The 27343-nt window shown below is 39.4% G+C and overlaps 1 long non-coding RNA gene across 1 annotated transcript in view; it reads left to right on the top strand.

The window, feature by feature from the left end:
* The first annotated feature begins 1444 nt into the window (after positions 1-1444).
* LOC138815159 (uncharacterized) overlaps positions 1445-27343 on the top strand; it is a 60985-nt gene continuing 35086 nt past the window's right edge. The window contains exons 1-2 of the long non-coding RNA XR_011368196.1: positions 1445-1708; positions 15379-15429. This is a non-coding gene — a long non-coding RNA (uncharacterized lncRNA). The remainder of the gene's footprint in view (positions 1709-15378; positions 15430-27343) is intronic.

Here is a 27343-nt window from a genome sequence, read left to right as displayed (position 1 = left end):
ATATTTATTAGCGTAGTGCCATCTGCATGTCAAGCCCCTGGGGCTTGATCTGAGGTCCTGGGAACAGCCTGTCAGCTCAATTTGCCCCAGGATGGCATGCTAACACTCACCCATTCATGAATTGGGCCTTATAGGCTTGTAGGTCTTGAGTTCAGATGCCAGCACTCCCAAAAATGAATCGTGGAGTAAGAAGATGATGATGACACATGTTTTCCTTTTCTATGAAAGTCCTGGGTGTCAGGTATGAAGTGGAATACATATGCAGACCTATATCTTGTGTAATCAATGTAATCAATGTTTTATGTTCCATAATAGTCAATAAAATAAATTGTCAATACATGAATAAAACAACAAAATAAAATAACTACACTGAATGCAATATGGAGTCAACATAGGTATATAAATATAAATCATATATGTAAATTGTACATGAATAGGATGTTTTCTAGTGTTGGAGATCTATTTTAGGCATAAGGAACAGACCTGAATTTCTTGACTTTAAGTAGGCCAGCTTCCCATTCCCACACAGTGCAACAGAGTTACCAAGACATTGAGTTTCAATCCCAGTCCTGGCAGAAAAATGGTACCTTTGCAGTATGGGAGGCCCAATTCTTAAGCCTTTCATTATGCCTCCATTTTATGAATGTGATTGTTTAACTGCTTAATAAAGAATTAACTAAAATCGATCAGTGTCCTATAATATAATTGTGTATAATTTTATCCTAGAATCATTCAAGTACTTCCCAACCATGACATACATCACATTCCATTGGTATTCATATGGATAGGAATGAGTTCCTTAGGATCTCCAGCCATTTGGAGGTGGCAGGAACAGGATTCCAAATGTGAGCTCCAGCTCCCACCACTTCAACCTGGGGATAGGCTACTCACCGGGCTGTCCAAGAATATCAGCAAGACCAATGATTAGACAGGCACCAGTGGCTCTCAGCAGTCCACCTTGATACTTACAAGGCTGTGATGGGAGGATCATGGTCAAAGTCATCCTAGTCAGGAAAGTCCTTGAGACCTCTGTCCAACTTCGGTGCCAACAAAGCCAGAAGCCCAGGGCTCCAGTGTGGAGGGCGAGCCTTGAGCAAAAGCAGTGCACAGACTGTGCCCAGATCCTGAGTTCACGGTCTGGGTCTGGCAACAAACAGACATACAGAACAATCTGTGCAGCCATCCAGCTAAAGCAGGTCACCATCTCATCTCCAAATGAATTGGACATTGTTCCCTGGGAAAAGGGCTGGGGGAGCTCCTATCTTCTTGACTCCGCCCATGCTGCTTGCATCACAGAATTCTGGCCACACCCCCATTCTTTCATGGTTATTTCTGACCAATGGGATACAAGAACGGTGACCACGCCCACATTCCATGCTGCCTAGTAGCACCCCGGATTCCCTCTGTTAGTTTACAACACTACCAGCATTTGAGGAAGGTAGAGGTGGCTGAGTGGTGAGGAAGAGACTCAAGCAACTTTGGAGTATAGTAGGAAATTGAGAAGCCTGCCCGCACCCTTGCTCCCTCCTCACCTTTCCAAGTTGCAGGATTTCAAACCTCAGGCAATGGTGCACTGCCAGCCCGCATAAAGCCATGACCTGGTCCCTGGCCCTGGTTTTCTGCTCTTGGCCCATGTGTTTGCAATGCCGCTGCCATTGCTGCTTGCCCCACCTGGAGCAACCTCCAGCAGCTTTTCCCAGCAGCACAGGTGAGTGGCTGCCCCCAAATCACCACTACCTGGGATCAGACACCCCTCTGGGGGCACCATGACCACTTTCTTGGATCTGAGGAGCAACCTTTCTGTCTTGGGCATTTCTGAAACAGAAACTCATTATATGCTCTAGTTGGACTGGATCGAGGTCCTCCTATCTGGGACAGGTATGCTCCACCAGGATTGGTCCTCTGTAGTTGGGATGGTAAACACGTAGCGTCATGCTCAGTCATCGATTTAGATGGATTATCCCAAACTTTTAGTCCACAGCAGCCGATTCTTGACCACAAGTGAAGCTCTGGGTAGGGCCACAACCATCAGACCTCATTCTCCTCACAGGACAGTTTTGAGGAAACAAGGGATTTATAGAGAGGGAATCTCTGGAGCATGACTTGGCATGGAGGGAGTGGCATTCAGAGAAGGTTCTCTGCAATTCTGTGAGCAAATGACAGGAAGATACCCACAAAGGGCTCAGGTTGGGCCAGTTATTAATCATGCAACAGCTGGGGATTTTGAAACAAACCATGGCTCTCTTTCATCATTACCCTATCCCCATGAGGAAGGGGATCCTTCACTGTGTTGAATTTTGCATCTGGGGAAACCGAGGCACAGAGAAGTCAGGTGACCTCCTTATGACTTCAACTTCACAGGAAGCTCAGCCTGACTTCACTACCATGCTCCCTAGGACAATGGGTGCTATTCAATCCACTTCTTGTGGTAGGAAGTACACTTCTTGTCAGTTGTGGGGTTTGAACCCTAGGCATGGGCACTGTTCCTGAGCTCCTCAGCAAAATGCTAGTGCTCTACCACTTGAGCCCACAGCACCACCTCTGGTTTTCTGATGGTTCTTTGGAAATAAAAGGCTCAAAGACGTTAATGCGGGGGCTGGCTATGAACCATGATCCTCATATTTCAGCCTCCAGTGTAGATAGGATTAGAGTTCTGAGCCACTGGCACTCAACTTCATTTTAATTCTGACTTCTCTCTCTCTCTTTTACAAAAACTGGTTGAATTGGTGCTGGAGAAGGGGGTCCAGCATCCCCATGTGGCTGGAATCCAAGGTGACCTTCTCATTCTGGAGGTGGGCTGTGGGTCAGGGGCTGTCTCGCTCAGCCTGTTGAAACAGCTCCCTGAGGTAAGCCCCACTGTTCCCTGGCTAGACCATGAAATTCATTGTCCATCCAGCCTTACTGGACTTATTGAATTGTATTGCTTTCTACATCATTTTCTAGCACCTGGCCAAACTTATGATACATAGTTATGGAGTGAAAATATAATGCCTTCTTAAGAAAGTCATTGAGGGCTCTGGGAATGTGCCTTCATGGTATGGTGATTGTCTAGCATGCATGAAAACCTGGGTTCAATTCCTGAGTAACACAGAAAAAAAGAAAAAGACTAGAGGGAATGCTGTGCCTCAAGTGGTAGAGTGCTAGCCTTGAGAAAAAAAGCTCAGGAATAATTCCCTACCCCTGAGTTTAAGCCCCAGGACTGGCAAAAAAATTAGTAAATGGAAAATAAAGGACCCATACTTGAAATACATTATTGCTATTTCCATACTGATACCTGATAATAGCCCCTAATTCATGTATTTTACTTATGTTAGGATACTGTGTTGAAAAAAGTTTTGTTCTTTAAGTCACAGCAATTAATGCTAGGAATGTGCTTAGATGTCAGCTGAAGATTAATTCTGGAAATTCAAGTATTCAAAGATTTTGTGTAATCACTGCTAATCACAAAGTGAAAAGTAGTCTAAGTGTGATTTTGAAACCTTTTGGATCAGTTTTGGCATCAAAAAAGCAGAGGCTAATTACTAGTTGTGACAGAAAATAAGGAATAACTCCAGATGGAAGGAAAAAATGATAGTAAATAACGTATACCAGATACTGGTCTAGAGAACCATTTTTAGTTATTGAAGAACTCGTTGTCAACTAGGCTTTTGCTCATTGCCTTTATCATTCTAAATCTCTTAGGCTAGTTCTTAATCTCTGCGTGATAAATGTTTCTCTCTTTTTTTTTTACTTGTGTGCTTTTTTTCCCCTTTTTTCTTTTTTAAATTTTTTATTCTTTTAATTTTAATTTTAATTTTTTGTGAACATACTGTACAGAGGGGTTACAATTACATGGACCAGATAATGAGTACATTTATCAATCATTGCAGCCTCCTCCTTTGTTTACCCTTCACATCCCTTCCCAGCCTCTCCCCATCCCCCAACACCAACACCCCCACCCCGCACCAAAGTTGTAAAATTCGTTTTTGACATGACAACTTGTACTTCTCATAGTTGCATCAGGTCCACCTGTACCCTTAAACGACTTGTTTTTCCACATCTCCTCCACAAATTATACCGACATCAAATATAGTCAAAGCAGGGGTTGTAATGTGGGGGAGGGTCATACAAAGCAACAAAAATATAATCTCATAAATGAGTTAGAAACAAAGGCATGAAAGAAAAAAACATTTAAATACATATCAAGGGTTCATTTTCCTAAGATCACATTATCTGACCTTTACTGCTTTACTCATACATATACTAAATATTGCAAATAAGGGAAACAATGGGACCTTTGTTTCCTTGGGCTTGGCTTACTTCACTTAATATAATTTTTTCCAAGCCTTTCCATTACCTAACAAATGGGGAAATGTCGTTCTTTCTGATGGAGGAATAGAATTCCATTGTGTATATATACCACATTTTCTTGATCCATTCATCTACTGAGGGGCATCTGGGGTGGTTCCATATCTTAGCTATGGTAACTAATGCTGCAATAGACAAAGTTGTACTGCTAGCTTTAGTGTGGTCTTGTTTGTGAACATTTGGGTAAATGCCCAAAAGTGGGATTGCTGGGTCATAGGGGAGCTTTATGTGAAGTCTTCAGGAATCTCCATACTGCTTTCCAAAGTGGTTGAACAAGTTTACACTCCCACCAACAATGGAGTAAGGTTCCCTTCTGTCGACATTCCCTCCAACATCTCTTGTTGTTAGAGTTCTTGATTATAGCCATTCTAAATGGTGTGAGGTAGTATCTCAATATTGTTTTGATTTGCATTTCTTTTATGGCTAGGGAGTTTGAGCATTTCCTCATGTGTGTATTGGCCATCCTTCTTTCTTCTTCAGAGAAGTTTCTCTTTAAGTCTTTAGGCCATTTATTTATTGGGCAGCTCTTTCTTTGAGGACATGTTGTTGGGGGATATATTTTTTTTTAGTTCCAAGTGTATTTGAGATATGAGACCCTTATCCGTTGTATGGCTAGTGAAGATCTCCCAATCCGTAGGCTTTCTATTGATCTTGCTAGCTAGGTCCTTTGCAATGCAGAAGCTCTGCAACTTCATGCAATCCCATTTGTCCAACCTTTCTTTGATTTGTTGTATTTCCGGGTCTCTACTAAGAAAATTTTGGCCTGTGCCAGGAGACCTAGGGTTCTCCTATTCCATCCTGTAATGTTTTCAGAGTGTCTGCTTTGACTCCGAGGTGTTTGATCCATTTGGAGCTTATTCTTGTGTAGGGTGTTATATAAGGACCTAATTTTAGTTTTCTACAAGTTTTTAACCAATTTTGCCAGCACCATTTACTAAAGAGGCTGTCTTTCTTCCATTCTATTATTTTAGCTCCCTTATCAAGGATTAATTGGGTATAGGTCTATAGGTTCATTTCTGGATTTTCAATTCTATTCCATTGGTCTGAAGTCCGTTCTTTTGCCAGTACCAAGCTGTTTTGATTACTATGGCTTTATAGTAGAGTTTGAAATTTGGTATTGATATTCCACCAGAAGTGTTCTTTCCATTGAGGAGCGTTTTTGCTATTTGGGGATTTTATTGTTCCATATGAATTTCTCTAAGAATGAGGTTGGAATTTTGATAGGTATCACATTGAATTTGTACATAGCCTTGGGAAGTATTGCCATTTTCACAATATTAGTCTGTCCAATCCAGGAGCATGGGAGATTTTGCCATTTTCTAAGATCTGTTTTGATTTCCTTTTTCAAGATTTTAAAGTTTTTATCATACCGGTCCTTCACTTCTTTGGTGAAGTTAATTCCTAGGTATTTTATTTTTTGAGGTGCTATTACAAATGGAGTTACTTTCCTAATTTTATCCACACTTTTCTCATTGTTGGCATACAGAAAAGCCATTGATTTTTTGGGGTTAATTTTATACCCTACTACTTTGCCAAAGTTTTGATTCAGCTTGAGTAATTTGGGAGTGGAGTCTGTGGGATTCTTTAAATACAAGATTATGTCATCTACAAAGAGGGAGAGTTTTATTTCTTCTTTCCCTATTTGGATCCCCTTTATGTTTTTGATCTTGTCTGATTGCTGTAGCTAGGCATTCTAATACTAGATTGAAGAGAAGTGGAGAGAGTGGACATCCTTGACTTGTTCCTGAGTTAAGAGGAAATAGCTTTAGTTTTTGACCATTAAGTATAATGCTGGCTGTAGGTTTGTCATATACAGCCAATATTGTATTGAGGAATGTTCCACGGATTCCTAATTTTTCCAAAACCTTCATCATAATGGGGTGTTGGATCTTGTCGAATGCTTTTTCTGCATCTATTGAGAAAACCATGTAGTTCTTATCCTTGCTCCTGTTGATGTAATGAATAATATTAATTGATTTGCGTCTGTTGAAACAGCTTGCATCCCTGAAATGAATCCTGTTTGATCGTGGTGTATGATTTTTTGGATGAATTGTTGAAGTCTATTGGCCAACATTTTGTTGAGAAGTTTTGCATCAATGTTCATCAAAGAAATGGGTCTATAGTTCTCTTTCTTTGATGAGTCCCTGCCTGGTTTTGGTCTGAGGGATATGATGGCTTCATAGAATGTGTTCGGTAGTAAACTTTCTCTTTCAATTTCATTTTAGAGTTGGAGGAGTATTGGTGTGAGCTCTGCTTTGCAGGCCTTGTAGAATTCTGCTGTAAATCCATCTGTTCCTGGAATTTTCTTAGCTGGGAGGTCTCTTATTGTTTCTATTTCAATGCCTCATATGGGCCTGTTAAGCTGATTTAACTCATCTTGGTTTAGTTTTGGCATGTCAATATTTGCTACGAAACGGTCCATTTCTGTCAAGTTCTCAAACTTATTAGCATAAAGTTTTGTCAAGTATTCCATTATAAACGTTCTGAATCTGGTTTTTTCCATGGTGATGTTTCCATTCTCATCTCTGAGTTTATTTATTTGGGTGTGTTCTCTTCTTTTTCTGATAAGATTTGCTAAGAGTCTGTCAACATTGTTGATTTTTTCGAAGAACCTACTCTTTTTTTGTTGATACTTTCTATAGTTTTTTTGGATTCTAATTCATTTAATTCTAATTTAATTTTAATTATTTCTTTCCATCTACTGGATTGGGGTTTATCTTGCTGCTCTTTTTCAGGGAGGTTCAGATGTCTCATTAAAGTGTTGGTTTCAGATCTCTCCAATTCGTTGACTTGGGAACTCAGACCTATACCTTGCTCTGAGTACTGCCTTTGCTATGTCGCAGAGGAGCTGGTAATTTGTGTGTACATTTTTGTTGAATATCATGAATACTTGAACTTCAAGTCTCATCACTTCTATGACCCACTGGGGGTCCAACAGTGTTGTTCAGCCTCCATATGTTACCGGAATTTCTTTGGTGGCTTTTAGTGTTGAGTTCTAATTGTATTCCCTTGTGGTGTGAGCGAATGCAATGTATAACTTCAATGTTTCTGAATTTGGACAAGTTTGCTTGGTGGCCAAAAATGTAGTCTATTTTAGAAAATGTTCCATGTGCTGCTGAGAAAAACGTGTATTCTGAATCTGCTGGGTGAAATATTAGGTAGATGTCTTTTAAATCTAGTTGACCTATGCAGCTGTTTAGATCTGCGGTTTCTCTGAAATTTTGCCGAGTTGATCTATCTAGCGGGGAGAGTGGTTTGCTAAAATCCCCAACAATTAATGTCTTTGGATCTATGTGGGATATGAGGGAAAGTACTGTTGCTTGTATAAATTTGAGTGCTACATTTTTTGGCGAATAGATATTAAGGATTGCAATAACCTCCTGAAAGAGAAATCACTTAATTACTATGTATCGACTTCTTTAATGCTTCTCCCTAATTTTAATTTGAAATCTATTTTATCTGATATTAGGATTGCAACACCCGCCTGTTTATGGGGGCCATTTGCTTGGTAGATTTTGCTTCAGCCTTTAACTTTGAAAATGTGTTTGTTTTTATGGGCAAGGTGTGACTCCTGAAGGCAGCAGTTAGAAGGATCTTGTTTTTTAATCCAACTAGACAGTCTATGTCGCTTAATTGTAAAGTTAAATCCGTTAATGTTAAGAGATAGGACTAAGAGGTCTTTGGGAGTTGCTGCCATGTTATCTACCTTCTTGGGGGTTGCGAAAACTGTGTTCTTCCTATGGTTCTTGGATTCTCAGTTTGGGTGCAGTTTCTTGGCCTTTATTGTGGTCTTGTTGGTTTTCTATGTGTAGGATATCTTGAAGAATCTTTTGTAGGCCTGGTTTGTTGGAGATGTATTGTTTCAATTTTTCTTTGCTATGGAAGGTTTTTATTTGGTCTTCAGTTATGAAGGAGAGTTTAGCTGGGTACAGTATTCTTGGTTGATAGATGTTTGTTTTCAGGGCTTGTCATACATCATTCCAGGCTCTTCTTGCTTTGATTGTCTATGCTGAGAAATCTGAGGTGATTCTAATTGGTTTCCCTTTATAGGTGATTCATCTTTTCGCCTTGACAGCTTTAAAGATCTTTTCCTTGGTCTGAGTTGATCCTGTGTGTATAATAATGTGACACTGGGATGTCCTATTCTGATCTGGTCTATTAGGAGTTCTAAAAGCTTCTTGTATCTAAATAGGCCTATCTTTTTGCATGTTTGGGAAGTTCTCTGCTATGATCCTGTTAAACAAATTTCCTAGACCATTTACTTCTGTTTCTAGGTGCTCCTCTATACCCATTATCCTTAGATTAGCCCTTCTGATGGTGTCTTCTAAGTATTGGATAGATCTATCATATTTCTTGGATTTGTCTTGCAGGTTGTATGTTCTTTCTCTATAATATCTAGGCTATCTTCAATCCCCGAGATTTGATCTTCTGCATGGTCTAAACTGCTGTCAAGACTCTCTACTTTGTTTTTTATTTCTTTTGCTTCTAATTATTTAGCTTTGATGGCTTCAATTTCTTTATTGAAGCTTTCTTTTAGATCTTGTAAGGACTTCTTTACTTCCTTAATTTGGTGTTCAGTGTTTATTGTCAAATCACTTAGTTAATTGGTTATGGTTTTCTTGGATTCCCATTCCTTCTGTGGGGTTCCATTCAGCATTTCCTTTGTGGTCTCCCTGACTTCCTTCAGCTCTTTGTTAATGGATCCCATGAATGCCTTTAGTGATCTTTCTGTATTCTCTTCCTGCTTTCTCAATTCCTGTATTACTCCTTGCTTATCTTCCTCCTGTTCACGCCATTCCTACCTTTCTCTTTGATTATTCTCAAGAAACTGCTCACGCAAATCCTGTATCAGTTTTTGAGTAGCTTCCTCACACTCATGATATTCCTGTATAGACATTTGGATTGCCTCCTCTCTCTCCCTCTCTCACTCATACAGAGTCCTTTGTAGGTTTTCAATCTTTTCCTGCATTGACCTATTGTTTGCCTCCTCTCTCTCCCTATCACGCTCATACAGAGTTCTTTGTATGTTTTCAATCTTTTCATTTATCATGTTTGCCAGCAGTGTTTGTAGAGCTATTTGGGAACTCTCCTCTGAATTATACATTATCTGTTCTGTCCTGTGATTATCATGAGTGGGAGTGGAGACACCCGGACCTGCCATTTTTCTTGTGGTTTTCTGGCTTACTCTGCCCATTTGGGATGAAAGTAACAGCAGTTTTGTGCAAGAACACTAACTTTAGGCAAGCATCAACCAAAGTCTGAATTTGCATAGTCAATAGTCTGCAGATACAATCTAGTTCAACAGATATCTCTATTCAACATCAAACAACTATATATTAATGGGCTATGAACCGCTAAGAAGAATTTGGTAAACCAGAAATTATTAGTGTTAGGGAAATTATTAGTGTTAGGAATGGAGTGATGTGGGAAGGTACAGGGAGAGTTAACTAAGTCCTAGTCTCAAAGCAGGAAATAGGTTAGATAGGATGGAAGTAGAGGGAAAACAAGAAGAAAGAGAAAGGGAAAAAAAGAGACCAGAAAAAGTAGAAAATTAAAAATTAGTAATATGCAGATTTGAGAACAAACTATTCAAAGAACGGGAATATATTGAGAGAAGGGGAGGGATATAAAGGAGATGTGAAAAATTTAAAAATAAAAATACTTAAAGTGTTATATAGGTATAAAGAGGTAATACTGCTATTAAGGAATTTAATTCTCAGAAGTTTTGAATTGAGTAATAAATTTGTGGATTAAGTGTGTACACAATGGGGGATAGAGGCTAATAGTCACCTACGGGTTTATCTGAGGATGTGCAGAACAACAATTAAGTCCCATAAAGAGGAACAAAAGAGAGGAAAAGGTGAGAAGCATAAGAAAGAAAGGAAAAAAAAGATCAGAAGTTCAGTCGAGCTAAGCAAAACACAAAAAGAAAAAAATTTTTAAAAGAAGAAAAAAAAAGAAAGAAAAACGCACGCATGCATGTATCCCTAAAATAAAGATTATAGGGGGAAAAAAAGTTACTAGAAAACATTTTTTTTTTCAAAAAAGGTAAAAATTGATTTAAAAAAGTTTTAGAAAATAAATAAAAATTTAAAGTTGTAATAAAAAATAAGAAGAGGGACAAAAATAGTTCTTTGATTTTTTGGGGAGGGTTGGGAAAAATCCTGTACTTCCCTTGTGTCTGTACTCAGCCTCTGGTTGTAGTCTCTGGTCTGCTTGTGGTCCTGTGGCTTGGTTGGTTTCTTAAGTCAGTTTGTTTGGACAGGCAGAAAAATTTTCTGCTTTACCCAGGATTTTTCGATCCTCCTCCCGAGTTAGTTCAATGAGATGGGGGTGTGCTTTGAGTATCACAAAAGAGGGAGATGGCTTTTTCCTCAAGTTTGGAAATGCTGTGATGAGGCTATGTTCTGGGTAGAGTTGAGGCCTTTCAGCAAACAGTAGCTTTTCCCTGGGGCTAGTTTGTGAGAAACTCACAGAGGCCAGCCTGGAGCCACTCGCAGGGTTTCTGTTTACTGATGTCGAGGCTACTAAAGGGAGGGGCAGTCTGTGGCTCTGATTACCCAATGAAGAAAGCCACTCCCAGGGCTGGTGCCCGAACTGGGTGACTTTTCCCTGGGTGGAGCTGAGTCTGGCAGGTCATGCCGTTAAGTTCTTGTGACCTGCTAAATGACCCTATTTTTATTCCAAGGCCTGAGTTGGAGCTAGCAGCTCTGCGGAGCTTTGTCAGTATCCAATATGGAGATCTCTGGTACTGGGGGGGGGGGGAAGGGGTGGCCTTCCCTCCTCTGCTACCTGAGAAGGAGTGAGGAAGTCAGGCTTCTACTCACGCTGAGTCTTGGTTCCTGGGTCGTCTCTAGTCTGCGAAATGCAGGATGAATATGTCTGCTCCTTGTTGGTTCTTCCTGGTGTTGAGTAGTTTCTGCTTGCTTGCCGCATCTGGCTCTTTTAGTCCCCAGACTCTCTCTGTTTCAGGTATGGTGGTACTGCCCCTGCCGCCACCACTGCCGCCACAGCAGCAGCAGCATTTTCTGGCAAGAGCTCAGATCTGTCTCCTTGCCTGGATTTACCCTCTCTGGCCTAACTCTCTGTCCTGTGATGGCACACTTGGTGTTATTCTCTGGCTTAGGACTCTTCACTGGAGCTCTAAAACTGCTTTCTATGGGAGAGCTTGTTTTGCCTCCAGCTTCTCCTCTGCCATCTTCCCGGAACTCCCAAAATGTACCTCCTTCTATGCTGTTGTTTCATACCTTATCTCCTTTGTTTTCTAAAAATCTCAGTCTTTCTATATTTCCCTATGAACATTTCCTGATAGTAAATATACCTATAAAGATGTCACAGGATGCTAATATAAGGGTCCCATAGCTCATGAGTCATTAATGTAACAAAATGGAAAAGGAGACATATTTACTGCTACCTCAATTTTTCTGAAATGCTGCAATGTCATCATTTGGTTAAAATTCCATTCTTTGTTTACACAGTGTCATTCAGTCCACCTAAATGCAAATATGAAATTGGTGCTGGTGGTTTACACCTGTAATCCTAGCTACTCAGGAGGTTGAGACCAGGGCATTGTGGTTCAAAGCTAGCCTTGTCAGGAAAGTCCATGAGACACTAATCTTCAATTAACCACCAGAAACCCGGAAGTGGTGCTGTAGCTAAAGTGGTAGTGTGCACAACTTGAACTGAAACGTGGAGGGACAGTGCCCAGGATCAGAATTCAAACCCCACAACCAACAAAAAAGGTGAAATATGACTTTAAGTTTCCCCAGAAGGAATGACAAGATCAATAATCTTCCCAAGCAAAAAAATTAATTCCAAAAAAATTATTCAGTGCACCTACTTTTGGTAAGTTATGTTATGGAATCTGTGCTGGACATATTCTCTAAAAACAAATTGTTTAGGGATACAGGTGGACCCATTGCAACAATGAGATGTCCATGTCGTTATGTCAAAAAACGAACTTTACAACTTTGGAGAGGGGGAGTATGGGAAGGAATGGGAAGCAGAAACAACGAAGAAGCAACAATGTTTGATAAGAAATGTACACGTTATCTTGCCCGTGTAATTGTAACTCCTCTGTAAGGTATTCCTACAATAAAAAAAGAAAAAATGTAAAATATTAGCTTCACAATAAACATCTAATATTTCTTCTTTGAAGAGTGACGTCTATACAGTTGATGTCACTTGGCTTTCTTACTATCTTAGTTCGAATCCAACCCTGGCAGGAGAGTCTGTCAAACTCTTATCGGTAATTACACAGCAGAAAAGCCACAAGTGGACTTTTGGTTCAAGCAGTATAGTACTAGCTTTGGGGGCAGATTATCAGGAAATAAAACTGTTCAGGGACAGGATCCAGCCTATGAGTTCAAGCCCCATAACCAACACAAACTAAAAAAAAAAAAAAAAGCAAACAAAAAAACCCCAGATATTTCACTGGGACCCTGCTTAAAGGAGTACTGGTCTGAGAAAAGGTGCCTTTTTGCTGATCATACTCACTGGATGCTTTTTTGGAATCCTTATTGCTCTCGAGAATTCAGGACCAAACTAAAGGAATTGATAACTGACTCCTGAAACAAGAGAATCATCTCAGGGGAGGAAATACCAGCGGTAAGACACTTTAAAACCTCCGTGTCATTGTTTCTTGGCAGTAGAACTGTTTTGGGGGGTCCAGTCGTGGGCCTGAACTCTGGGCCTGAGCGCTGTCCCTCAGCTCTTCAACTCAAGGCTAGTGCTCTACAACTTGAGCCACAGCACCACTTCTGGCTTAATTTTTGCTTATATAGTGCTGACGAACCGAACCTTGGCCTCATGCATGAAAGGCAAGCGCTCTACCACTGAGGCAATTTCCCAGTCTCTGCAGTAGAACATGTTTAAAACAATGTTATTTATTTTTGTTCTATGCTGGCCGTCAAATGGCACATTATTTCTTTTTGTAATACTCTCAATTAGAAGTTTACAGAAAAGCTATATATGAGTAAAAACACACACGAAAAAGTCGGGGACAGAGTTTCTTTCAAGCCTTCTGATTTTCTTGTACAGTAAAAATGAAAGCACAAGTTAACTTGAACTTTGTCAATCCTCTATGTTCCATTCCTCTCCTGGGATCAGTTTCCACATCCAGTAGCAGTTACTTCCAGGAACAATCTACGGTGCTGCCTGAGATATAATGAATGCTTTCTTGCTTCATGGAAATAACACAAAGACCCCCTGATCTGAGGTTACACGTGTTTCAGAGACAACTTAGTAAAGAGAAAATATGAAATTTATATTGCTCTTAAATACATTTTCCATGAGAATATTGAGTTCAAACTTTGTAAGTTCTCTATAAAGTAAGGTGAATTTTAAATGGGAAGAAGGTTCTCAGATCATTTTTTTGTGAGTGTATGTGCTGCACATTATTTCCCAACTGTTCATGAGTTAACAGTAAGGAAACAATAGCAATAATAGGAGAAAGAGAAGTTTTGTGTTTAAGTATAAGGGTTCAATACACTATAGAAGATTCTACAAATAAGGCGACGTTGAAACAATAAAGCTATGTTCAGTATGTAGATTTGAGAGTGATATAGAGAAAGCATTACTCCCACGTGGAACAGGAAGTATGAGGCCACTCCCTTTCTTAATCACGCTTGCTAATCACGCAACTTTGTAGACAGTAGAATGGAAGCATAATTCTCTTTCCAATGCAACTCAGATATAAGAGCATGGACTTAATTGGAAAAAAAAGTCCATCCTGAGAGAGCAGGGATTATACTAGCCATTAACTGGTGGAGAAGATCACATTTATTTTCTTTCTTTTACTTATGTATTTTTTGTTGGTGGTGGTCTTGGCACTTGAACACTGGGCCTGGGAGCTGTCCCTCGGCTATTCAGCTCAAGGCTAATGCTCTATACTTGAGCCACAGTGCCACTTTCAGTTTTCTTGTAGTTAATTGGAAAAAGAGTCTCCGGGACTTTCCTGCCCGGCCTGGCTTTGAACCCTATCTGAAGATCTCATCACCACCCAGCTTAGGATCACACTTCTAACAGTGAACACACAGCATATATAATGTGCATGTTCATCTATCTTTATATAAATTCGTAAGTTAAAAATATAGGCTACAACTTAGCTTTTTCACTCACAAAAATGTTTGTAATTTAAAAGTTGATACTACTGGAGGAATAAAACCTAAGAATATAAAAGTGTTTGGGAAGTTCAGTTTGCATCCAGCCTGGGCAGAACAGTCTTTGAGAAGCTATAATTAACCAACCAAAAGCTGGATTGGAAACATGGCTCAAGTATTGGAATACCAGTCATGAGCAAGATTGCTGAATAAGATCTTGACGCTTTTGCATACATACATACAATCATACACATATATACAGAGACACTTATATGCACACACAAATACACATATGAAGCAACTCTCAGAATATGTGGAAAAGTTGGAAAACAATAGAAAATATGTCCTGAGTAAGACTAGAACCAAGTGATAATTTTTAATGTTAGAAAGTCCTCAAGAGAACCTTCTTCAAAAAAGTTTAAGAATATTACATACATAGATAAGGACCAGAGATAGTAAGAGAGTCAAGTAATGATTACTAATGGGAACCGGTCCATGGAGGAATGAATCAGAGACTCTTGCAGGTGCATCTGAAAATGTTCATATCCTGTGTCAAATGTTAGAACATCTTTGAAAAGAGTACATGAACACTCTGAGCAGTATAGTGGATAATATTACTGGAGAAATTCAGAATTGCTAGTCTGTATCTAGATTAAATAAACCAAGAAACTATGGAGGGGCAATGTGATACAAGGCTAGAATTCTAGCACTCAGACTAAGAAAGGAGATTAGATAGTGGAATTACACAGTGATACCTTCCCTGGACCAGGTAGTATAATTTTGTCTTAATAAAACAAACCAAACAGGAAAGGAATACAAAGTTGGAAGTTTGGGCTAATTTTGTCATTATGTTTTCAGAAGTCAAGTTTCCTATTGAAATGCAACTCATATGTAATCCTCAGTTGTGTTTTAAATGTTCTCTTCATTACAGAACATTCTTAGATGCAAAATGGCTCATGATTCCCATCCAAAATTTGAAAAAGTAAGTAATCATCATTCTGATATATTCCAAGGATAGGATGAAGGATTTCAAAAGCTTAAGGCTGAAAAAATAACAAAGTTAATCTAATGTAGCACTATGTAGATCTTGCTAAATTAGAGTTTAGATTTAAAATAAATGTTTTGGTTTTGTTTGTAATTTCATATTCTATAGGATACTACAAAATTCTTTTTTTTTTTTTTGGGTCCGGTCATGGGGCCTGAACTCTGGGCCTGGGCGCTGTCCCTCAGCTCTTCAGCTCAAGGCTAGTGCTCTACCACTTGAGCCACAGCGCCACTTCCAGCTTTTTCTTTTTGCTTATGTGGTGCTGGGGAATCGAACCCAGGGCCTCTGGCATGCAAGGCATGTGCTCTACCACTGAGCCACCTTCCCAGCCCACTACAAAATTCTTTTTAAATAGAGGGTTTAATTGACAAATTTACAAATGTTTCTGGAATTCTATTTGCCTAGAATTTTCTTTCATGAGAGTTATAATTAGAACTGTTAATAGATATACCAACACTTCATGTATAAAATGATAATGTGAATAATGTTGACAGAGTTGGCAACAAATGGATGATATTAATTTATAAATTTAGAAAAAGGGCGATTTTCTGAGGCTTTGGTATAAAATGGTATGAAGAGACTAATTGTGTGACATCTTCTTTCTTCTACCTGTATGTAAAACAGGAAGCAATTTCCTTAATTACGTGCATCTGTATACAGTGAGAAAAATGCTAAATTTGGGATTTCTTTTATTTTCGTTTTTGTTTTATTTGTTTGTCCTAGGGCTTGAACTCGGGGACTGGACACTGTCTCTGAGCCTGTTTATGCTCAAGGCCCGTGCCCTACCACTTCAACTTCAGCTCACTTGTGGCTGGCTTTTGTTAAGAAGTTTATTGGAGATAAGAATCTAGAGAACCTTCCTGCCTGGGTGGGCTTTTGTCAACCTCTAGTGCATTGGGGTCCCTGGGTAAGGGTAATGAAATCACCAGTACACCGGGTATGCAGAGTGCAAACAGCAATTGTCACTGCATGCTGTGCTTTATTGTTAGTGGTATTTAATGACAAGCAAGCATGATCTTGCCAAGATTTGGTCAGAAGACATTGACACAAAAATTTCAACAGATACATTTTTACTTGACCTATGAGACAATGTCTTAGTATATAATTATATAAACTATTTTAGAGCAAGCTCAAACCAATCAGGAAAATGCTTGACCAGCTGTTCATCTATGCTTAAGCAAGAAGAAGAGCTACTTCCTCAGCTCTCAGGAGTCTGTGACATGTGTTTTTAGATAGGGAGAGAGAACATTTTCCCTCTCTAGCCCGGCATGCCAAGAGCTTTGCTAATACTCAAATACAGTCTTCATATAATCCTGAGGCGAAGCCTGCATCATTCGGCCCCCTCAACATAGACCCTGAGTCTTCACAATTTCCTTCTTTTTTCTTTTGTTTTAAAAGTAAAGCTTTCCACAGAGTTATCATAGATGCTTGCATTGGTTTCATAAAAATCAAATATAACAGTACAAGTGCAGACAAAATAATAACAATCATAATTTCCATACCACTAGCAGTATGTGAAATGCTTTGTAGTATTTCTTTCGGATCTAACCCTTCCAATTGTTTAATGAATGCATTAGCAATATTAGAAGCATCATCATTTGTAAATTGTTTACCAAAAATCTCATGTACATTAAATTGTAACTGAGCTATCAATTGAGCAGCAGTAGAATTTACAGATAAATACTGCTGTATTACATTCTAATCATGTATGGATTTATTATATTTTATATTAGTAATGCAAAAGGTAGTAAAATTCCAATTACATTTTAACAATAACTGTTTTTCCACAACCAATAACTTGTTTCCTAACCATTCCACAGTCTGTTTAAGAATATTAATGTGTGTGTAATAGAGCATCAATTTCTACCTGTGAGACCCACAATTCATGTGAATCCCGGTGCCATTCTTCCACAAAGTGCTAATTTGTAAGGAAGTGTGTAGGGCCATTCCAGACACCGCAGCAACAGTGGTAATAGCAATTAAGCTTAAGATTAAGCAATTAAGCAATTAAGCTCCAATGGCTCCAATCATACGCTTTGTACGTTTTAGTAGTTTGGTAAAAAATTCAATAACAACACTCTCCAAAGGATTTTGGGACCACTCTCTTCCTAATTTAGCAGGTAGCCAAATATGAGTTCTTTCTGGTAATATCATAATACTATCACTATCATTAAAATTAAGAGAGGAATTATGCAAGAACACAGGTGACAATTAAAACAAGAAATAGTAGGATAAAATGTAAAATTTCCCACTAAAAATGCATAAGGCAGAGGTACACAAGCAGTTGCATCATAAGATTTGTACAAAGTAAAATTATAAGTCGATGCAGAGTTCACTGTCCTTGAAAACGATCCATTTGATAGCATCACGGGATTCAGCGCCGCTGCGACCTTCCAAAGATGAGTCTGAACAGCAGTGGGTGCAGCCATGAAAACCCATAGAGCATCAGCAATGCCTCCAACTCTCCAGGCCATCAATCGAGCTCCAGTATGCGATCCATTAATGGCTTCCGGCATCCTAGTAACATTTGATAAATCACAATTGGTAATATTCCATTCTGAACATGTGTTAATAAACTGCCCAAAAGGTCCTCAATTAATAAAATTATTGAACATTTTTCCAAATATTCCTCTACACTCTTGCCACACAAAAGGCTGATATTTTAAATCGATATAAGTAAATCAGGGCACATAGGTAAGGATAACGTGCCATAAGAGACATTTTCCCAGCTACTATTAATGGCCAAGTAGTTATTCGCTGCAGCAGTGTTTTAGAATTGGAAGTGCGTTTCCCAGGTAAAACCCAATGTTGCCAATTCATTACTAAACATGGAGGAGGCCCCAGTCAAACAGGCAAGGAATGAGTATAGTAATTAAAATTCAAAAAGCTACCATCATCCTTATTGCAAAATGTGAAATTATTCCAAGGAGGAGATAAAACAGCAGGAACAGTATAGACGGTTATATCCATGTCTCCCCAAATAACAGGTTCCAATAACGAGGATTAGGAATAAAGGCCTAATAACTTAAATTAGCATTAGCATGGACAGTGTTTATAGTAAGCAGGGCACACATGGCCAGGAACAAGTTCTCAGCTGTGACAGGTTTACCATTGCATTGTAACACCTTTTGTCCTTCTCCAGTCAACTTTTTAACCTGCCCCTAAGTGGGCAGTGGGGATTTCTTTTTCCTTAACTGGTGGCCGATTCCTTGAAGGATACAGGGCTGTCCTCACTGGGCCGCATCTGTATCCATCAGGCAGGAAGCTAGGATTGTTTGCCATCCTGTGTAGACACAAAATCCTATCCTCGCCCCTTATTTAATAATGTTCCTAGTTGCCATTCTGCATCCAATGCAATCTTAATCCATACGGAAAAATTTAAATAAGGTTTTTCTGATATTTGTTCAAAAAGGTGCTCAGCTCTAGTTAAAATATATCCTTGAGGTAAGTTAAAAAAATTAAGAACATAAAGATCTTGATGTAAAATTATTTTAAGATTTTGCATGGAAAACCACAAAATATCCATACGCTCATCCAACCTTTTCCTCCTTTTTAATTTTTTAATTTGTTGTTTTAGTGTGCCATGAACTCGTTCAATAATGGCTTGTCCTTGGGGGTTATATTCTATTCCTGTAATATGTACCACATCATAAAGTTTACAAAATATTTTAAATCTGATTCTTTTATAGGCTTGTCCATTATCAGTCTTTATTTTAGCAGGCACTCCCATAATGGCAAAAGCTTCCAATAAGTGTTCAATTACATGGTTAACAGTTTCTCCCATAAGGCAGAAGCCCAAACAAATTTGGAATAAGTATCTAGTGTAACATGTAGAAAGGAAAATCGGCCAAAGGCTTATACATGGATTATATGCATTTGCAAGAGCTCCTTAGGTTGTAATCCACGAGGATTTTCTCTAGCAGGTACAACTCTCAAATGCATTGGTCTGCATATAGGACACCTTTTTATAATTTGTTTATATTGAGAATAAGGTATTTTATAATGCATATGTAAATGGCTAGCATTTGTATGTAAATGAGCACGATCCTGTTTAGCAGAAGCAAAACTAAATAATTTATCAACCTGATTATTACCATATACAAGGTACCCAGGTAATGAAGAGTGAGCTCTAATGTGAGTTACAAACAGTTTGACATTACGTTGTTGCAGTAATGCTTGTAATAGTTTAAATAGTTGGTTTAGCTGGGGTTTAGATGAATGTGTAACTGCAGTGACGATATTAGTCACAACTCTTACAGCATAGGCAGAATCAGTAACAATATTAACATCTCTCACAAAATCTTGTAACATCTTATTAATAGCACAAAGTTCATTTTGTTGAACTGATGCTTAAGTAGCTGTTTGTACCCAGTATTTATTTGTTGTCCAATAGCACTTTTTGTTTTGGAGCCATCTGTAAAAACGGTAAGAGCAGTGGAAATAGGGGCCTTGGTAATTATATAATTAATGACAAGTTGTTGTTTATGCAAGCAATCCCACAATCTACCTTTGGGAAAATGATAGGAAAATTGCCAGTAAAATTTACTAATGCTATTTGTAGCGTTTGAGACAGGTTTAAAAAATATTTTACTTGGACATTTGGCAAAGGAAAGATAATTTCATATAAATCATACACCGATAGGGTAAATACCCGTTGCCTGGCCTGTTGAATAATAATTGCCAAATGTGGTTCATAAGGCATAGTATTTTTTGTAAATCTATGCCGTGTATAAATCCATTCTAATTGTAGCTCATTTTGTCGTATAATTCCTGTTGGGTAGTTCCATGTATCTAAAATATATAAATTTATGAGTTGATTTAGCATTACTCGATATAAAAACATTTTTTATTCTCGGTTCTACAATTTGTACTTCTCTTTCAGCTTTCCTTAGTTGAAGTTCTTTTGCTATGTAAATCAGGCTCCCCTTGTAATAATGAAAAAAATTATATAATTGATAAGTAGGAATTCCTAAGGCCGGTCGCATGCAAATAATATCTCCTAGTAACTTTTGAAAATCATTTAACTTATGTAATTGATCATGTCGTAAAGATATTTTTGAGGTGTCACTGTTTGTCTACAAACAATATATTCTGATGGAGGCATAGAATTCCATTGTGTATATATACCACATTTTCTTGATCCATTCATCTACTGAGGGGCATCTGGTTCCAGATCTTAGCTATGGTAAATAATGCTGCAATAAACAGTTGTGCTGGTAGCTTTAGTGTGGTCTTGTTTGTAAACATTTGGGTAAATGCCCAAAAGTGGGAGTGCTGGGTCATAGGGGAGCTCTATGTAAAGTCTTTTGAGGAACCTCCATACTGCTTTCCAAAATGGTTGAACAAGTTTACACTCCCACCAACAATGAAATAAGGTTCCCTTCTGTCGACATCCCCTCCAGCATCTGTTGTTGTTAGAGTTCTTGATTTTAGCCATTCTAACTGGGGTGAGGTGGTAGCTCAATGTTGTATGGATTTGCATTTCTTTTATGGCTAGGGATGTTGAGCATTTCCTCATGTGTCTATTGGCCATCCTTCTTTCTTCTTCAGAGAAATTTCTCTTTAAGTAATTAGCCCACTTATTTATTCGGCAGTTATTTCTTTGAGGATTTGTTGTTGGAGGATTTAATTTATTGAGTTCCAAGTATATTTGAGATATGAGACACTTATCCGTTGTATGGCTAGTGAAGATCTTCTGCCAATCCGTGGGCCTTCTATTGATTTTGCTAGCTAGGTCCTTTGCCATGCAGAAGCGCTGGAACTTCATGCAATCCCATTTATCCAACCTTTCTTTGATTTGTTGTGTTTCCGGGTCTCTATTAAGAAAATTTCGGCCTGCGCCAAGGAGACCTAGGGTTTCTCTTATTCCAACCTGTAATGTTTTCAGAGTGTCTCCTTTGACTCCGTGGTCTTTGATCCATTTGGAGTTGATTCTGGTTCAGGGCGGTATATAAGGATCTAGCTTTAGTTTTCTACAAGTAGTTAACCAGTTTTGCCAGCATCGTTTACTGAAGAGGCTTTCTTTCTTCCATTCTATTATTTTAGCTCCCTTATCAAAGTTTATATGGCTATAAGTCTGCAGGTTCATTTCTGGGTTTTCAATTCTATTTCATTGGTCCTGAGTTCTGTTCATGTGCCAGTACCAAGCTGTTTTGATTAGTATGGCTTTATAGTAGAGTTTGAAATTTGGTATTGATATTCCTCTATCAGTGTTCTTTCCATTGAGGAGGGTTTTTGCTATTCGGGGTCTTTTATTGTTCCATATGAATTTTTGGATTGCCTGTTCTATTTCCTTGAAGAATGAGGTTGGAATTTTGATAGGTATCACACTGAATTTGTAGATAGCCTTGAGAAGTATTGCCATTTTCATGATGTTAAACTTTCCAATCCTGGAGCATGGAGGATGACATTGCCCCATTTGTTCGGAAATGGAAATAAGTGGAAAAATTTATATTATATGAAGTAAGCCAAGTCCAAAGAAAGGTCCCATGATTTCCCTTATTTGCAATATCTAGTATGTGTATGAGTCAAGGAGAAAAGTTTAGATAAGGTGATGTTAGGAAAATGAACCCTAAGATATGTATTTAAATGCTTTTTTTTTCCTTAATGCATTTGTTTCTAACACAATTATAAGATTATTTCTTTGCTGCTTTGTATGTCCCTCCCCCACAGCATAACCCCTGCTTTCACTGTATTTGATGTCGGTATAATTTTTGGAGGTGAAGGGGAAAAACATGTCATTTAAATAAGGATACATGTGGACCTGTTGCAACAATGAGAATTACAAGTTGTCATGTCGAAACGAACTTTACAACTTGGGGGGGGGGGATTGGGTTTGCGAGAGGGCAGATGGGAAAGAATGAGAAGGGTAAATAAAGGAGGAGGCTACAATGCTTGATAAGAAATGTACTCACTATCTTGCCCATGTAATTGTAACACCTCTGTACCGTACTTTCACAATAAAACAAAAAACAACATATCCTAAACATTTTACCACCGTATCTTTTTGTATTTTTCCAGGTGCTATTATTAATCCAAAAATCTTTAAATATAGAGGGTAAACACTGTAACACCATTTCTGATTCTGTCATATTTGGTACTCCAAATAAAATATCATCCATATAATGAAAAATATAAATGTGAGGCCATTTTTGTCTAACAGGTTTTAAGGCCTTATCAACATATATCTGTCACATAGTTGGAGAATTCATCATTCCTTGGGGCAACACCTACCATTGGAAATGCTGATGAGGGGTTTGAGGATTTATTTGTGGTAAAGAAAAGGCAAATCCTTTATAATCTTTTACATGTACAGGAATGGTAAAAAAAGCAGTCTAGCAGTCTTGTAAATCTATTACTATTATTGGCCAATTTTTAGGAAGCATGGCAGGTGACAGTATACCAGGTTGTAAAGCCCCATAGGGTACGTGGATGCCTTACCTCCTTGTAAATCAGTCCGCAATCTTCATTTCCCTGACTTCTTTTTAATAACAAATATTGTAGAATTCCCTGGTGACATAGATGGCTAGATATGTCCTTTGGTTAACTGTTTTTCAACTAATTGATGAGCTGCTTCTAATTTTTCTTTAGAAAAGGACATCGTTGAATACAAAGAAGTTCCTCAGATTTCCATAACATCTTTATGGGCTCCAACTAAAAATGTTAGAATTGAATATAAGCTCCCCATTTTTCCAGTACATCTCTACCAATTATGTTAACTGGAACTTCCATAATATAAGGTTTAAGGACAGCTGTTTGTCCATCTTCTGATGTTATAGTAACATACGACACTGAGAGTTAGAAAAGAGCAGCGAGAGAGAGCCTCTGGGCCTGGGCTAGGCCTTATCTAGGGTATGGGCAGAGAAAGCTGTGGCCACATCAAATTCAGATGTGACCTCAGCGGATGCAGATGTGACCTCTTCCAGGTGTCCCAGTTGCCTAGGTAACGCAGGTACTGGGTGGAGACTTTGCTGCGAGAAGGGTGGAGTCTGCTCGCCATCCTGGAGCGGACCTTACATTCCAGCCTTTTAATAATCATAAAATAGGGTGTGGATTCTCTCTGGCTACTTCCTGCTGACAAGGGGGCTTCGACAATATGGGTAAAAGGCTGGAATTTGGTCCCCTCCCAGAGAAGGAAGTGAGCAGCAGTGGTCTCTTGGTGCGTGAGTCCTTAGATGAAGTCTGGAGAAGTCTCATGAGCATTGAGGGGATGGAAAAAAATACTAGTGAGCAAATAAATGACAAGAGTAAGGACTTGGGGCTTAAAATGTTGTAGAAATATCCTTAGCCACTTCTGACATCTGGCGACTAGGTAGAGAAGTCAGGTGACAAAGGCAAGAATTATAAATTCCTGTTCAGTTAATAGGTAGATAGGTATAGACATTGGATGGGCAGGCTTCTTACTTCCCCTGACCTCCAGACTCTGGTTAATTTTGAAAGGGCACAAAATAGCTGATGTGTCCTCTCCTCTTACTCCTCTCCATGTTCCCTAGTTCCCCAGACTGGCTGTGTCTAAGTGCTCATTGCTGGGATGGCTTGTCCCAGTTGGTATTCAAGGAGGCTTGAACTCAAGGCCTGGGCACGGTCCCTGAGCACTTCTGCTCAAGGCTAGTGCTCTACCACTTTGAGTTACAATAGCACTTCCAGTGTTTGGCTGCTTACAGATAAGAGTCTTGAGCCATGCTTCCAGCTGGGCTCTTGGTAGGTTAGTTGGGAGATGGAGTCTTAGGGATTTTTCAGCCCGGGCTGGCTTTGAACTGCAATCTTTGCTACAAAAGCCCTTTATTGTTTTGAATTAAAGCAATAGGGAGATGAAGTAGAATAAGTAGAGCTTACCTGGTTCTTATCAAGAATTGAATGACAAATATTCTGAAATGACAAAACTCATTAGATGTGATGAGAATTTCAGTACAGATATGCCCAGTATTTTAAAACCATGTAGTCAGTAGAATACACAACACAAAACAAAAAAGGCAAAACTCAAAACCGAAAATTTTGACAACAATGTTTAGACATCTTTGCTAACAAAGCACATCACATGGTTGGGCCTCAGTTACCAGGGCCTGTGAAAAAAGCAAATTGTTAGTAAGGCACCTTAGAATAGCCGGATGGAGTAGTAAGTTTGGTGGAAGGTTAAGGGCTAGATGGGGCCAAACCCTTAAGCCAGCATGTGGCCAAGATGGCAAACTCAAGATGGCGAATTTCTGAAAATAAAATGCAAAGACACCCTGAACAAATAGACCAAGACTACAGTTGGCTAGCCTTTGAGAGAGAACCTAGAGGGGGTCCTTGGGATCCAGCCTGCATCGCACTCTTCAGGGCACAAGCTAAAATGTAGAAAAAAGAAAGGGAGAGATAGGGAAAGTTGGACATGAATGGCAGAGAGAGAGCAAAGAGAGCCTGGAAATAAAGAGAATTCTGACCATTTACCATTGTAGTAGCAAAAATTGTCTACATCTGAGAATGGCATAAAAATGAGGCGCTCTGGCTTTCCAGGGACCACAGGAGACATTTCAAAGGGGTTTCACGGTTCAGGCATGATTCGCAGCACCCCATTAAATGAGTAGGAAAGTCAGTCTGGTCAGTGAAGGAGAGCTGACCAGGTAGAAGGGGCATCCCGACTTCCCCCAGAGCCCTCTAGAGAGAGCAACAGAGAACGTTAGAGTAGCTTCACTCACCAGAGTAGAGAAGTGGTGTGTAGCTTCACTCACCAGAGTAGAGAAGTGGTGTGGACGTGGATGTGAAAGCCAGCAATGGTATCGATGCGCTGTGTCTACAGCAGACAGATGGGTTCGCAAAAGGCCATTAGAACTGTGGGTATTCCTCAGAGCAAAAAAGGGAAAACAAACAGAAAAAGAAAAAAGAGGAAAAAATACCAGAGAGAAGTCCTAGCTATCCTGACTTTAAGCCCTTTATCCGAGTCATGCCACCATTCATGTTAGGTTTTTAAAAAGCGGTAGCCGAGTAAGAACAGCACCAGGCATGTGGTATTCAGGTAAGGGGTAGATTTATTCAATAGACCTGCTGGGACCAGGCAAGGTTGGCACTCCACGTGGCTGGGAAAAGCCTAGTAAAGAGAGATCTGGGAAAGAGAGAGGAAAGAAAGACAGGAAAGAGAGAGAAGAGAGAGCTAGAAAAGAGCAGCGAGAAAGCAGACTGAGAGAGCAGAGCTAGCTAGAAAAGAACAGTGAAAGAGCAGAGAGAGAGAACAGAGAGCTAGAATAGTACACTGAGAGCAGAGAGAGAGAGAGCAGAGAGCTATAAAAGAACAGTGAGAGAGCTAGAAAAGAGCAGAGAGCAGAGAGAGCTAGAAAAGAGCAGCGAGAGAGCGCCTCTGGGCCTGGGCTAGGCCTTATCTAGGGTATGGGCAGAGAAAGGTGTGGCCACATCAAATTCAGATGTGACCTCAGTGGATGCAGATGTGACCTCTTCCAGGTGTACCAGTTGCCTAGGTAATGCAGGTACTGGGTGGAGACTTTGCTGCAAGGAGGGTGGAGTCTGCTCACCATCCTGGAGCGTACCTTGCAAGGACGATACACCATCACTGCCTTCTTAAGTTTACCAATATCATCAACAGCAGCACCTTCATATCTGGCTGGTTGAGATATATCATTCATAGGGGGTGGTCGAATTACAGGATAAGAAAAAAATAGGCATTTCATCATCAAACTCTCTCTCTGAGCCCTCTGTTTTGTGAGGGAGTGATGCTATAAAAATTGCATCGGCCAATGAAGGAGCCGAAGGCTGCTTTACTTTCACTTTCTCAGGTTCTCTTTTCACTCTGCTAATTTCCAACTCCACATGTTGTAATTTTGATAAAAACAATTTCATTTGCTCAGACATTTTATTTACACTTTCAGTTTGTTCCTTTTTAGCCTTTTTTACCTCTTTTTTTTCTCTGTTATTTGCAATGCATCCTTATCTATTGTGTCGTTAACCTCAGAGTCCAATTGTAAATCTACAATAGAAGGGGTGGCCTCTTTCTTTAAGTCTGCTATTAATCTTTCCTCATTCAAAGCTTTAAGAAGGGTATGTAAAATAGCCCAAATGGATCAAATCTAATAGGAATCTTTTCCCCTTCTTGAACAGCTCTTTCTATGTTATTCTTTACTCGTTTCTAATTATCAACATCTAATGTTCCTTCATCGGGGAACCAAGGATTCCATTCCATAACTACATTAATACACAGTTCTATGTCAGAAGAAGAAATATTTAGACCATAAGCAGCAAGTAAATGTTTAAACATATGTAAGTACGGAGTAGATTTAACTTGTCCCATCACCCTGTAATTAAAAGTACTTACCTGAATATCCTTTCCTGAATTCAACAATGAAGGGTCCCTGTTTGGGTGCCAATTGTATCGTCTAGTGCCTTGGGGTCCCTGGGTAAGGGTAACGAAATCACCAGGACACTGGGGATGCAGAGTGCAAACAGCAATTGCCACTGCATGCTATGCTTTATTGTTAGTGGGTATTTGAAGACAAGCAAGCATGATCTTTGCCAAGATTTGGTCAGAAGACATTGACACAAAAATTTCAACAGATACATTTTTACTTGACCTATGAGACAATGCCTTGGTATATTATTATTTTTGGGGGGGTCCGTTCGTTGGGCCTGAACTCTGGGCCTGGGTGCTGTCCCTCAGCTCTTCAGCACAAGGCTAGAGCTCTACCACTTGAGCAACATCACCATTTCCGCCTTTTTTCTTTTTGCTTAAGTGGTGCTGAGGAATCTAACTCAGGGCCTCATGCATGCAAGGCAAGCGCTCTACCACTGAGCCACCTTCCCAGCCCTGTCTTGGTATATTATTATCTAAACTATTTTAGAGCAAGCTTAAAACACTTCTCCAATC

Source organism: Dipodomys merriami, unplaced genomic scaffold (assembly GCF_024711535.1).
Source record: "Dipodomys merriami isolate MVZ:Mamm:240054 unplaced genomic scaffold, mDipMer1.0.p SCAF_108, whole genome shotgun sequence".
In the NCBI taxonomy this organism is placed as follows: Eukaryota; Metazoa; Chordata; class Mammalia; order Rodentia; family Heteromyidae; genus Dipodomys; species Dipodomys merriami.
Note: the sequence above shows the minus strand (reverse complement) of the source record. Positions and strands in the feature narration are given on the sequence as shown.